At 54.3% G+C, this 13,530-nt stretch overlaps 1 protein-coding gene and 1 pseudogene across 1 annotated transcript in view; both read right to left on the bottom strand.

Moving 5' to 3' along the window:
- PITPNM2 (phosphatidylinositol transfer protein membrane associated 2) overlaps positions 1 to 3,051 on the bottom strand; it is a 92,390-nt gene extending 89,339 nt beyond the window's left edge. The window contains exon 1 of the mRNA XM_045296756.1: positions 2,968 to 3,051. The gene's annotated coding sequence lies outside the window, so the exon portion shown is untranslated. The remainder of the gene's footprint in view (positions 1 to 2,967) is intronic.
- A 6,172-nt stretch (positions 3,052 to 9,223) lies between these two features.
- Positions 9,224 to 9,350, bottom strand: LOC115871937 (annotated as a pseudogene).
- Positions 9,351 to 13,530: the final 4,180 nt, after the last annotated feature.

Here is a 13,530-nt window from a genome sequence, read left to right on the forward strand (position 1 = left end):
AGGCCAGCTCGGGTGCGGGGTGAGCAGGGCCAGGCCAGGAGGCTGCGGGACAGTGCAAAGTGTGTGTCCGTCTGTGTGTCAGTCGCTGATGTGGTTTGTGGTCCCTTTGGCTGCATTAGCTGGCTTCCTCCCCAGAGGTGGCCTGTCACAGTGACAATGGCAGGAAGTGCTGCCTGCCTCCGCACTGCGGCCCCTCCAAGGGGCTCCACCTCCCCAAAGGGAGACAGGAAGGAAGCCCCTGCGGAGCTAGGCTGACAGCAGATGCTGTGAGCCTACTCCAAGGCCACTCGGGAGCTATGTCCCTCCTATTTGCCCTCCCAGGGGGGCTGCATGGATGCCCAGCCCTGTGGGACACCAGATGCAGGAAAAAGCCTGCTGTGCCCACTCAGGAGACAGACAGCCTTCCGGTCCCCACCTTAATAACAAAAGCATGGAGCTTCTCTAAACTACGCCCTTCTAAGGCTTCTCCCCTGAGAGAGAGGAGAGAGGAAGGAAGGAAGAAAGAGGAGGGAGAGGGGGAGGAGGGGGAGAGTCAGGAGGAGGGGCACAGGAGGAAGGCAGGAGAGGAGTGCCTTTGCATTCCCAGCCCCTGCAGGCCCTCAGGTCCTCCAAGGCCTTTGCTTCCCTGCAGCCACAGGTCAGGAGCAGCGCCCACTGCGCCCAGGGGGCTGGGCAGCTGAGAGCATCTCTGGACTGGGGGCAAGGGTGGCAATATAAAGGCAAGTTGCTCACATGGAAAGTTCCCAGGATGAGGGCAGATGTTCCAGGAAGTATGGGACAGGAGTTCTAGCCCAAGTACCGGCAGCTGGCTGTAGCAACATAGAGAAAACAAGGGGCTGGCAAGTGGACCCAATGTGTGTCAGACAGAAGGACTGAGCGTTACGGGGTCTTCAGTGGTTGCTTTTCCAGAAGCGAGTTGCCAGGCCTCGGGGTGGACTGCACCCTCCAGCCTTCCCGTTTGCACCACCCTGAAACTCCAGCCAGCTGCTGCTCCAGCCAGCTGCTGCCCCAGCGATGGTGATCCATCCCTATCAGAGCAGGAACTCTACAGGGTGCAGTGTCTGCTTTGGGGAAGTAGGTGGCCAGCTCTACGACTGGGGTGCCTCAGAAGGGCTTGAACTTCTCCTTTTCCAGCTTGGAGCCAGCGCATTAGCCATCCACACCATCCAGGGACCTGACACACAGGCGTGAGCACACAGGTGACAGGCTGGGCAGAAGGCTCCATAAGTGACATTCAGCCACACAGCTGCCTGCTGTGTCCACGGCTGCCTCACTGGCCCCCGGCACAGTACCTGGGCCCCACCTGTGGCATCCTCCAGGAAGGTTCACTGGCTCCGTGGATGGAGCGAGGAGCCCTGGGACTGGGCTCTCAGGCCTCTGGTGGCATTGAGTTGACCCCATGGGCTTCCTCAGCTGTCATCTCAGTGGGAGCAGATGGCCACAGTGTAGGTCAAATACCATCAGGGGCTTAACCATTGTACCACCTCGGTACACAGCAGGTAGGGTGGGGAAGGGCTATGCTGGAGCAGGGTCCTTTGGGATGAGGACAGCGTGTCAGAGCCCCTATGGTGTCCGTGTTTTGGGGGGGCAGAAGAGCTGACTGGTACCCTGCCCCAAGCTGAACCCTGTAGAAGTCGATGCCGACAGGAGCTGAGAGACAGGGCCCACCCCTGGCCCCAGGCCGCCCGGGTGCTGAGACACCTTGGAAAGTGAATTAAAAACAACAGCGACAAAACACAGCAGAGCACTCTCCCTTCTTTAGCACTTGGAGGCCTTTTCGCTGTGGCTGAGAAGGCTGAGCACTGAGAGAAGAAAACAAGCTGGTCCCAGGGTGCCAGCCGGGAGCAGAGCCTGGGGGAGGGGTTCCTGGGGAGCTGTGAGCAACCTGGCCATGTGGTGCCCTGCTTCCTAGAGTGGGGGTGACAGGAGGAGGAGACCAGGGCAGGGAGGGGGCCGGCCTGGGTTGGCCATGGGACCAGGCTCCACTTCTGCCTCACTGGGAGAACATGCACTCTACCGCCCCGCCTAAAAGACTCGGGGGCCCAGGATCCATTCCAGACTCAGCTGTGGGACTCTGCTGAGATCTCGGTCACCTCTGCACCCCAGCATCCCCACCCTCCTGCAGAAGGGCTGGTCTGGTCTCCTAGTCTGTCTTGGCCATGGAGCACCTCTGAAACCCTGCCCGAGTCTCAGCAGCACATGATGGGATGACGGGGTGTGGCAGTGTGTAAGGTGCACTGGCTGGGAACCGCCTGTAAGCACTAAGCCCACTCCACTCACACCCCACACCCCCACAGTAGAACAGGCAGGACAGAACTGCTCCCTGGGGTTTCTGAGACAGAAAACCTTTACGAAAACACACTGCCTCATCTTTCTCCCAGAGTGGCTAATGCATTTGAACCACCGACCTCATGGTTAGCAGCCCAACATTTAACCCACTGCACCACCAGGGCTCAGCCCAAGCACTACAAGGTTCCATTTATTATCCAGGTGCCACCACTAACTCACAAAGGGTCCTCAGACAACAACTCCTGTCCCACCCACCCTGCCCCCAACCCCCAACCTCAGGCTCTTATCTGTGGGTGTGTGGTCTGGCAGCACCAGGCAGCACTGAGGAGGGGGCACAGGAACACACACAGGCTTTTGAATTTGACCCGGCTGTGGGGAGCATGGTGACCCATTACCGAGGCCTGAGCCCCCAGAGCCCCGGAAGGAGCTGCCATCTGCAAAGGCAAAGCTAGTTATGGGGACCAGGGAGGGCCAGGCTGAGCCCCAGAGCAAACAGCAGAGGGCCATGGGGGTGCCCTGCACGGGGTGTCACTGGAGGAAGAGCAGTGGGGCCAGAGGGAGAGTCTCAGAGGCGTCAGGACCTGCACAGACAGTCTACCCCGCACTAATTTGTAAGGAAGAAAATGACAACAAAACCCATACTCCAATCTCCAAAGACTGAGAGGCCAGGGTCCTTACCTGGACGTACCTGCCGAGGCTCCGCTGATGCTACTGCCACAGGAGAAGGAAGGTGCCGGGGACCAGGTCGCAGGGGCCAGCATCCTGCAGGGAGACACCCAGTGGGAGAGAGGTGAGCCCTGCTGCCCTGGCCACCTTGTTTCACAAGGGACACCATGTGGGGCAGCTATGGAGCAAGGTTTAAACTTGGACCCAGTGTACCCCGCAGAGCACCAGGTTCCCAGGAACTCGAAACCTCCCTGCCACTGAGTCGATGCCGACTCCCAGTGAACCTATGGGACAGGGGAGAATGGCCCTGTGGGTTTCTGAGACTGTAACTCCATGGGAGTAGAAAGCAACAGCAATGGTGTTTATGGGGCCCAGCTTGAGTTCTGACACCCACAGAGCCCTCTGGTCACCCATGCACCCCTCTAGCAGTCGAGTTTTCAGAGAGCGGATGGTAAAACAGAGCAAACAGGAGGGAGGGAGGAAAGATAGCAACTTGGGACTCTCGGCCTCAGACAAACTTCCAGGCAGGGCGGTGGCAGGCAGGGTGAGGGCTGAGGCCAGTGCACTAAGCACGATGGCTTAGGCGGAGAACTCAGTTTCTGAGGGGTTTGGGGTCCTGCCAGCCCGAGATAAGGGACAATTCACAGAGGACCAATACAGCCTCCCCAGACCAGGGCTTCCGCAGAGACATGGAACCTTCTGGTCCCCACAGCCCACACCTGCACAAACTCCAGTTCAGCCCCACTCCTGCCACCAGCCTCCTGCACTCAGGCACAGTGGGCAGCTCCCTGGCGGCACTTCCAAGGACCTTGGTAAGCAGGAGCCTCCTTCTGGAGTATCCAGGACTGGTATCCAATCTCAGGGCTGCTCTAGCCATGGATGCACCCAGACACAGACTGAGCCACAGGGTCAGGCAGCTCCACAAGGGCAAAAGGAGTTTTGGGGGTTGGCAGTGCTGGCTGGGCAGGGTACTGTACAGACTCCTAGGACCAGCCTTCAGGGCCAAGGCTCGCTCTGTCCCCAATCTCCAGGGCCACATGACACACCCACCTGCCCTGTCAATCCCCCACACTGACGGAGTTCCCAGCCACAACCCCGGGCTTCAGACCATCTCACTACCACTCCCGGTGGCCTCTGTGGCCATGGAGAAGTGCAAGTGGCTCAGGTAAAGGTTTGCCAAGGACCAGATCCCCATCTACCCTGGATGCCTCAGAGCTGGGCGAGGGCCGGCTGACACCCACCAGCAGAAGTAGATCATCAGGTCCCATCTCCCACTCACAGTGACCCGTGTGACAGAGCCAGGCTGCCCCGTATACTTTCCAGGCTGCCAGGTCATTCCCCACACAGGCGCTATTATTGTCTGGTGCCACTGACACCTTCCCACGGCGAGTCGTTTCCTATCCCTAGCGACCCTGTCTGTGCACAACCGAACGAAACACTGCCCAGTCCCAAACCATCCTCACAGCTGTTCCTCTGCTTGAGGTCATTGTTGCCGGCACTGTCCGATCCATCTTATTGAGGGCCTTCGTCTTTTTCTCTACCCTTCCAGTTTACCAAGCATGATATCCTTCTCCAGGGACTGGTCTCTCCTGACAACATGTCCAAAGTGTGTGAGATGAAGTCTTGCCATTTGTGCTCCTGAAGGGGCATTCTGGCCATGCTCCCTCCCAGACAGATTTGTTTGTTCTTTTGGCAGTTCCTGGTACTTTCAATAATCTTCAACAGTGCAATTCAACCACAATTCAAACGCATTGGTGGATTCTTCTTCGGTCTTCTTCATTTAACGTCCAACTTAGACGTGCATGTGAAAATACCATGGTTTGGGTCAGGCACTTTAAGTGAGTTCAGACCACCCACCTGGCGTCACACACTTAACTGTCCCACCAGGGCTTGTGGGTGGCACCCTAGGGAGGGTGCGCTTCTGGACATGAGGGCGCATTGCCTGGACATCATCCTCCTGCCCACATGCCACAGTGAGTAGTCAAGCAAACATCCTTCACACGGTGGGGTGCTTTAGAGCTCAGAACAGCATGCTGTGGCCTGGGGCACCTCAGGGGCATGAGAGGGCCTCATTTACATGGCATCTCCAGGAGGGCGAGTATGTAGACAAGGGGTGTGGTGGCTGCGATCACAGAAGGGCAGTTTGCCATAGAGGGCTCTGTGTGAGACCCTATCTGCAACGACACTGAAAAATGCCTACCTGTCTGCCCCTCAGCTTCAGCACCTATCTGGACGCTTCTGGGAAGGAGTTAAAAAGCAACAGCATAGCCACTTGTTGTCCAGTCAGCTCTGACTCTGCGGCAGAGTGGAACTTTGCTCGTAGGATTGTCAACGGCTGCCAAGTGCTAGGATTTTCTTGAGAGACGCCTCCAGGTAAACTTAAACCTCCAACCTTTTGCAGCCAAGCACTTTACCCAGGTGCACTCAGATCTCCCAGGAGGAGTGGCCAGCTGGAAAGCAGATCACAGGCCCAATTGTAACGGGGGTGGGGACAAGCTTGGGAGCAGAGTTTTTTTTCCCCCCGAGGGGTGAGCCTGCTTCCAGGCCATAAGCAGACATCTATCCAGAGTCCCTCCACTCTCTCCATCACCTGACCTGGAGCTGTGGGGACACAAGACTGCAAGGCATTGCTTGCTTGTCACCTGACCCACAGGTTTTGGCCATGCCAACCCCACCTCTGTCTCCATCAGTCACGTGAGCCAATTCCTTATAAGAAATCTTTCTCTCTCTCTCTTACTCCCTGTCTATGTATAGGGGGGGGAGGGGGCTCACTGCCATTCAGTCAATTCTGACTCATGGTGACCCTAATAGAACAGGGTAGAAATGCCCCTGTGGGTTTCCAAGACTGTAACTGTTTATGGTAGTAGAAAGCCTCATCTTTCTCCTCTGGAGCAGTTGGTGGTTTCAAACTGCCGACCTTGCAGATCACAACTCAATGTGTACCCACTGCACACCAGGGCTCCAGTAGGGCACACAGAGGGACAGAAGTAAGTCCCGGTGGCGCAATGGTTCAGTACTTGGCTGCCAACAGAAAGGCTGGCAGTCCACACCCACCCACCAGCAGCTCCAGGGGAGAAAGACCTGGCCATTTGCTCCTATGAGAAGCATGGCCCGGAAGCCCCATGGGGCAGTTAGACTCTGTCGCATGGGGCCAGCATGAGCCAGAAGTGCTCGATGGCCCCAACAACGATGGAGAGGGAAAAGGCTCCTATCTCCCACAGTGACTCTGTTTCTCCAGCAAACGCTCTGACAAATGGACCGAGTATTTTGGAAACCTGGGAGGGCCAGCTGGAGGAGGGTGTCCACGGGCAGCAGTGAGCTGAGGTCTGGCCCTTGGTGTGGGCGGCTGACTGGAGCCTCCCGGGAGGAGGTGGCCCTGAGTTGCCCATAGCCTAGAGAAAGCAGAGACCACTCGGGGTGCTGCTGTTTACCAGGATCAAAGAGAAAGCATTCTGACCCATCTGTTTGGCATCTAAACCCGCACGAGACCTCATGAATTATCTGGAAAATCGCAGGCCGATGGGGGACAAGCTCAGCAGGCGAGAACCACAGAGAAGGCAGCACTGTTTTCCTGAAGACGTGGCGGGCCCTCGCCTCTGCCTCCGCTGGCAAAGTGAATTCCCGAGAGGATCTGTTCCTCCACAGAACTTCTATTAATAAAATGCCAGTCTCTCCCATCCTCACTAAACAAACGCCAAACACACACTTCGAGAGTGCCATGTGGAGGGAGTGCCGAGTGACTAGCGTGCCCAGAGGACCACATGTTTGAAGCTGTCTCCAGCTGGAGGGATCAGCTCCGAGAGAGGGAGCAGAGCTACTGAAGTTGAACGTTTCTTTCTATGCCTATGGATGTAGCAACCAGAGGCAGGTGGCTGACTAATGGACCAAAAGGGGGGATAGTAGGAGGTGACCAGTGTCCAGGGGCTGAGAGCAGGCCAGGGCCACACTGTGAGCTCCTGATGGCTTTGTTGGGCTATATTGTTGTGGGTGGTGCTGTCTCGTAGTGACCCTGCTGGAAGGATGGGAGTGCCCATCGGCTTCCTCCGCAGTGGTCTCTCTGGAGCAGAAAGCAGGCCTTTCTCCTGCTGAGCTGCTGCTGGTTGGCTTCAAGTGGCCGACCCTGCAGTGAGCAGCTGCGCCCTTAATGGGTGCCCCACCAGGGCTGGTGACTGTAACTAACCCATCATAAAGCTCACCCTTCAAAAGCATACAGGCTGGGAGATTTTTAGTATTCCACAACTATTTTTCAGGACTCCAAAAAGCAGCTGCAGGTGCACTGGCAGTTGGGCCCAGCTCCCTTTGCCTCCAGCCTAGGAAACCCTGGCCTGCGCTGTGTCTCTGGATTTGCCTCCTCCGGGGGTGCTGTACAGCTCTGGAGCCATCTGCTACGGGGCCTTTCGTATCTGGTTTCTTTCACTCAGCACGTTTCCCAGGTTAGAGCTTCATCCCTTTGTACAGCCAGAGACTAGCCCGCTGCGCACCCCTCAAAGTTCGGATAGCATCTTACTTTACTGCGCCTTCCAGACAGGTGCAGAGTCTCTGTCTCACGGCGCCATTTCCCAACAGTGTGTGCTCACGTCTAGTCTCGGGGTGCTGCTCACCAGGCTTCACACTTTCCCATTGTGCTTTTGTACACCTCACAGGCCACTGCCTCGTGCACACTTCCTTTTTCTATGCATGGGGAGCCAAGAGACACACTGTATTGTGTTCGGCAGGCAACATCTCCGAGGTCTTCCTGTGCCGCATTCTTTGTCCATCCAACAGCATGAAGAATGCTACAGCAGACACTCGTGTGCACCTTTTTGTGCAGACATGTCTTCTTGTTCTTGTTCTCTTAGGTACATACCTGACCAAGCCAGAAACCCACTGCCACCGAGTCGATCCCGCCTCATAGGGACCCTGAGGACAGAGTGGAAGCCCTCCGTTAGCTTTTGAGGCTGTCAATCTTGTGAGGATGGTGCAGGGCGGCACAGTGTTTAGTCCTGTTGTGCATACAGTCACTATGGGTCACAACTGACCTGATGACAACAGCAACAACACATCTTTGCAGCAGCCTCATCTTTCTCCCTCGGAATGACTAGTAGGTTTGAACCGTGCACCTTTGTCAGTTTGCTGTGCCAGCTGGCGTCCTTGAACGTAATAATTGTCCAGTAAAATAACTGTACTTCGCTTAGAATAATAAATGGGTACACCCTTTCCATAGCTCCCCAAACCAGGTGGCTCAAAGGGGGTAGAGGCCAGTGCTGGGTAACCCTTCCAGAGCCGCCTCTGCACAGACACCCTGCTTCGTTCTGAAGGCACTTCACAGGGGAGGAGGGCTGGCCCCAGGGTCCCTTGGGAGGCAGTCAAGCCGTGTCATGTGAGAGTAGGGTCCAGCCAGGCCCGTCGGGCCTCCTCTGCTGTTTGCTAAGGGTGTGTCTTCAGGGAGCCAGGAGCCGAGAAAAGTGGCTTCTTTTACTTTAGTGGCCACTCCACTAGAGGGGGAGAGGAGAAGTGCTGGGCTGAGGGCTGCAATAGGGCTGACATTCTGAGCACCCCGTTTGCAGAAGGCTATGAATGACAGTGAAAGCCCAAAATCCACCTGCAAGTCCCCACAAATCAGCCATCCCAGGGAAGGGCAGTCTCTCTCAGGGGCTTGCCTGGGTGTGTCCTTGATGGACACTGCTGTGCTGGGGTCAGTACTGAGGGCCGCAGAGTCGTGAGTCATGCCCTATCAGTCTTGCCCTGACTGCCTTAGTCAGACCAATCTTATAAACTCTTCTATCTAATGTAATATGCGTGTCCCAATCATGACCCGATTCCTGCTTCTATTGTCCCACAGGCACCTGTGATGTATTGATCTGCCACCAGTCATGAGTTTGTGAGTTTCCTTTGTTCCATGCCGTAGGCAACTGCCTTCCTGACTGTGAGTCCTTGGACACCATGATGACCTCGTGCTCATGGCCACCCTCATCCAGACGATGAGTCTGTGTCTTTGTGCTGTCTTTTCCCATGTTTACACTTCATAAATGTCCTCCTTAGATTATATTCGAGATTAGGGTCTCTTTTGTCCCCTAAAATAGGGCTGGGAATCTGGTGCTGCAATTCCTTGGCTCTCTGGGCTCCAGCAAGCTGCTCAGCCTCTCAGGGACTGTCTTTAGTTTCTTCGTGCTGCCCCTGTCAGAAACACACAAGGGGTGGCTTTAAGGAACAGAAGTTATTTTCTCACAGTTTAGGCTAGAAGGCCAAATTTAGGGCACCCGTTCTAGAGAGAGGCTCTTTCTTTTTTTTTAATTTTTTTTTATTCCCACATTTGGGGAAATCGCAGGGGTCAGCACATCCGGAGTGCAATGGATAAGCCTCGCCCTGGGAAAACCACCTTCATGATCATGGTATCTCCTCTGCCAGGTAAGTATGAGAGAGGCTCTTTCTGTGTCTCTGTCTGTCTCTGTCTCTTGTCCTTTGTCTCTCAGCTCTAGGGGGAAAAGAGCTTGTCTATTTTCAGCCGCTGACCCATGATTCCTTGGCCATCTCCATGTGACATTCCCACCCCCAGCCCCCCACCTCCCCATGCTTCGGAGCCTACACGGCTCCTTCCACATTCACTGGTGAAGGCTGGATGTGGAGGGGCACATTAACATAACAAAGAGAGCCCTCTTCCCACCTGTACTCCGCGGTTGTGAGGTGCCTTTGACTCATCAGCCCACCCCATGTGACCCACAGAGTTGCTTCTTGTTTCACATTTTATTGTGATTTAGGTGAAAGTTCGCAGAACAGATTGGTTTTCCACCTGACAGGGCTTGCACATTTTACCCCAAACCTGCTGGCTATAATCTTTCTGAGCTCAGATTGCCAGGCCTTGCTCAAGCAGAGTGGCTGGTGGGTTTGAACTGCCGGCCTTTAGCAGTGGAATGCTTAATTGCTTGAGCCATCAGGACTCCTTTATCTACATCAGTGCTTCTCAATCTTCCTAATGCCGCGACCCCTTAATACAGTTCTTCATGTAGTGGTGACCCCCCAACCATAAAATTACTTTTGTTGCTACTTCATCACAGTCAGTTTGCTACTGTGTATCGGGAGACCCCTGTGAAAGGGAGATCCCTAAAGGGGTCTCGACCTGCAGGTTGAGAACCACTGATCTACATGTATAGTGGTGAAAAATAACAATACGTTATTTTTTTGCCAAGTGGGAACAGGGGGAGGAGCACACAACAAAACGAAAGTTTCCTCATGTGTAAAAAAGACAGATGATATCAGAACCTCCATCCCAGAGGCATCACGCCTGCGCTCCGTGTTTGCTGCAGTTAGAAAGGCAACTGCCACCACTCCTGGCCTCATCTATAGACCAGGCACAGGTGCAGCAGGACACAGTGCCCAGGGGATAGTCCGAATTGTCGCAGAGGCCAAGTCTCCCTCCCACCACCCTCCAAGGCACTAGTTGGGAGATCGGGGCTCTGAGATGCCCGTCCTCACAGCCTGCACCTAAGGGCACATGCCCAGAGTGCACTCTACGAGAGGGGCCTTATTTGGGAAAAGGGTCTTTGTGGGTGTAATTAAGGTACGGTGCTCGAGGCTGGGCCCTCCTGTACCTCCCAGGTGGGTGCTGGGTCCAATGACAAGTGTCTCTATAAGAGACTGAAGGGAAGAGAAACACTTAGTGGAGGAGGAGAGACACCCCCTCCCCTTGCCCCCCACCCCCCACCCCCCAGCAGCTAGAGGAGACAAGGCGAGGCTGTCCCCACAGCTGCTTAAGAACTCCGAGGCCTTCAAACGGCCAAGCTGGCGGACAGTTGTGAAAGTGGCCGAAGGTTTGCCAGGATTTCTTGTTTCTTGACCCTTTCCTCCTCCCTTCCCTGCTTCTTCCCTCTGCTTTCCCAATAGACCCTCCACTCAGAAGCAAGCCAAGTGTCTCTTCACGAAGCCCCAGGCTGTGTTGGGAGCCACGAAACCCTCAGAGACCTTCCAAGTGAAGAGACCTCAAGTGAGGCAGGAAGCATTAGCGGGCCATTAGAAAGCTGTTAGAGCAATTTCTCTCCCGCCTGGTAAATGGCAAAGCCAGAAGAGATGTGTGTGAAGGTAGAAAAGCCCAGGGCTGGGCAGCAGGGGACAGGGCGAGGAGCCTCAGAAGGATGCTTACTTGAGCGTGCAAAAGTTCAGGAGGGAAAAAACCAACTCCAGCGCGTGCACACGCACACACACATAACAAAGAGGAGACATTCTTAGCCTGCAGCAGTTGGTAGCATTATGTAAAATCCCAAGCCCACAAAAATATCATTTGGATGATAAAAAGTTAAATTTAGCTAAGTACAGAGTGACTAATACTAGGAGGAGAGACTGCACCCCCAGTTGCCGGGAGCTGATACAGCTGGCTTTTAGAAACTTTTGACAAGTAACCAGGGCCCGGTGCGGCACAGAATAACAGATTATGTAAGAAGAGGCACAACCGTTAGCTGTGCAAACACAGAGCCAGGCAACAGCTGGGGTCAGGCTCTGAATCCTGCCAGCAGGACATGCCTGGGGAGCTGGACAGCAGAGCATGGCTGTGCCCAAGGGAACGGAGGCCCCACCTGGTCGCTTCTGTGAGAATCTTTTTCAAGAGTGGATGTGGCGGACAGTGACTGATGGCTCCATTAGCCATGCCACTGACTCTGCTGGAGTCCCTTCCCTTTGAATGTAGCCTGGCCCCCATTCAAACCCAACCTAACCCAGCCCAGAGTGGAGTGGGGAATGGAACAGAGAACAGCCCCCACGGGGAGTGCCCTTTACACAAACAGAGGATGTTGTCTTTTTTCCTGTGTGTGTGTGGGCGGGGGTTGGGGGTAGGGTGCTGGCAGCCAAGCACCTAAACAGAGTGCTGCCATGGCTCCTTAAAGAACTGCCCCATAGGGTGTCCGACACGGTCGTCTTGGTGGAGTTAAACAGGACACCTTTCTCCCACAGAGCAGCTGGTGGGATTGAACTGCCCACTTTCAGCTTAGTAACCTTGCATCTAACCTAAGTAGTCTGATCTTAATGAACAGAAGGGGTGGACGAAATGCTGTGCCTGAATTCACAGGCCTGGTGGCTTCTGTTTTTGGGTTCTGGGGGAGGCAGCCCCCATGGAAGAAATCCAACTAGCAGGAGCTCACCAAGCCTCGAGAAGCCCAAGCTAGCCAGCCACTTGGGAGTTCCATGGAGGGGAACCAGTGCCCCAGCCAACAGCTTCGGGATGACACAGCCAAAAGGTGGTGGCAGCTTGTCAGCCATGGGAGTGGGTCTTCCCTCCCCAGGCAAGCTGTCCCAGCTGTCCCCAGAGCTCAAGTCCAACTTGCTCCAAGCTCGTGGAGAAAGTAAATCAAATGATGGTTGTTTTAAGCCACTACATTTGTGGGGGGTGTTGCAGCAATAAATAACTGACCCAGCGTAATCAAGATCTTTTCTTGCATCGTAGAGATAGAATTGTGTCCCCCAAAATATGTGTCTGGGCTGGGCCATGATTCTCACTATTGTGTAATTACCTTCCTCTCTGTGACCTGATATCATTATCCTGTGTACTGTAAATCCTCATGTCCCTGTTTTTAATGAGAGAGTTATGGTAACAATGCAGGGTGCAATTTACAGGATTAGGTTGTATCTTTTGAGATATAAAAGGAATTCAACAAATGAGTAGAGATGAGAGGGACCTACGACCACCAAGAAAGAAGGGCCATGAGTGGAGCACATCCTGGGGTCCCTGTGTTGGGAAACTCCTAAACCAGGGGTCCTCAAGCTATCCAGCCCGCCAGCTGTTTTTGCCCCGTTTGGTTTTTTACTTCAAAATAAGATATGTGCAGTGTGCATAGGAACTCGTTCATAGTTTTTTTTAAAACTATAGTCCAGCCCTCCAACAGGTCTGAGGGACAGTGAACTGGCCCCGTTTAAAAAGTTTGAGGACCCCTGTGACCTAGACCCTGGGGAAGTTTGATGACAAGGACCTCCCCCCAGAGTTGGTAGAGAAACCCTTCCCCTAAAGCTGGGACCCTGAATTCAAATGTGTAGACTTCTCCTAAACAGCGAGAAAATAAAACTTGCGGCATTTCTGTATTAGCAGCGTGGATAATCAGACAATTAATTTTCTTTGTCTAATGTGAGACTTTTCTGACAACGTTTTGCTCCTATTCCTGAGGTTTTCGGTATCTGACAATATTTCGATGCTTGGGCACAAATATAAAAATAATTGTAAAGATGGTGCAGGACCGGGCAGTGTTTCATTCTATTTACGCAGGGCCACTATGAGTCGGAACCAACTTGAGACTTACGAAGACCTTTCACCCTCTCACACTCACATCCAAGTCACTAAGAAGTTAGTGTTTCCATTAGACCTAGGGAGAGATGACTGCTGGGTTCTCCCGTTACTGATGGGATCCAGGCTGCAACCAAACCCGACACTGCTCGTTGTGCTCCACCAGCAGCTACCTGAGCAGGGATTTGGACAAGGTGGGCAGAAACATCACTGGGGGCCACTGGGTGGAGGTAGTGTGGGACCCTTGTGTCTGCTAGCTGACTCAGTAAGTCAACTCCCCTCACTGGGGCTCCTCTCCCCATCCTGATGGTGAGAAGGTTGGACAAGATGAACTT

The sequence above is a fragment of the Echinops telfairi genome, unplaced genomic scaffold, assembly GCF_000313985.2.
Source record: "Echinops telfairi isolate 266 unplaced genomic scaffold, ASM31398v2 ScPeMD7_7412;HRSCAF=8450, whole genome shotgun sequence".
Taxonomy (NCBI): Eukaryota; Metazoa; Chordata; class Mammalia; order Afrosoricida; family Tenrecidae; genus Echinops; species Echinops telfairi.